Source organism: Eimeria acervulina, genomic scaffold (assembly GCF_000499425.1).
Source record: "Eimeria acervulina Houghton genomic scaffold, Eah_scaff1415, whole genome shotgun sequence".
Taxonomy (NCBI): Eukaryota; Apicomplexa; class Conoidasida; order Eucoccidiorida; family Eimeriidae; genus Eimeria; species Eimeria acervulina.
Genome location: NW_013550248.1, coordinates 1 through 1,001, shown reverse-complemented (window position 1 = coordinate 1,001; position 1,001 = coordinate 1).

The following is a 1,001-nucleotide window of genomic DNA, read 5'->3' as shown; positions in this document are numbered from 1 at the left end:
ACAGCAGCAGCAGCAGCAGCAGCAAATGCCGAAGTAACAGCCACTCTCTACAGTAATTAAAAACCGCAAGACAACCCTAAGACAAAGTTACATTGGGGTCAGGCTTCGTGTGTGCGTAACATAAATATATTATTATTTATTTATGTTTATAACATTTAAGATTTTATTATTAGGATATTATTTATAAGGCGCAGTATTAATGCATATGTATATATTTGTTTTAATTTATTTATTATATTTTTAAGTATAAATCTGCACTTATCTCGCTATCTTGCTTTTTTTGTGTGGAAGTATATCACAGGCAGCAGCAGCAGCAGCAGCAGCAGCAGCAGCAGCACCGGTAGCAGCAGCAGCAGCAGCAACAGGAAAAATATATACATCTTGAAGTGCTTATCCTGGACAATTTTTATTTAGACAAAAAAATGTTTTTATATATTTTTGATGTATTAAAACCTTAAAAAAAAACAGCAGCGGCAGGGGGGCCCCCTGGGGGCCCCCCACCCGACTTGTTAGAGCAGCAGCAGCCAGAGCAGCAGCAGCAGCAGCAGCAGCAAAAGCCGGGATATATATAAATAAATATATATATACCTGCATGCACCTGGTTGAGTCTTACTATTTATTCCCCTTAAAAGAGAAGAAGAAGCATCACTATAACGCAGCGTCGGGTACCGACACCGAAGGCAGCAGCAGCAGCAGCAGCAGCAGCAGCAGCAGCAACAGCAACTCCTCAAACCCTCCTGTCTCTGTGCACCCTCTCATATATATTTATATTTTTTTTGTTTTTCTTCTTCTGCCTTTACCTCAAGCAGACAACCCGGGAGCTGCACGCCTCAGCTGCAGATCTGCTACTGCTGCTGTTGCTGCTGCTGCTGCTGCTGCTGCTGCGGTCGGATGCCCTACACTAACTCGGTTCGGCCATTGTCAGCAACAGCGAGAGCAGCAGGGACAGTAGCAGCAGCAGTAGCAGCACGAAGTGCAGCAGCAGCAGCAGCAACAGCCAC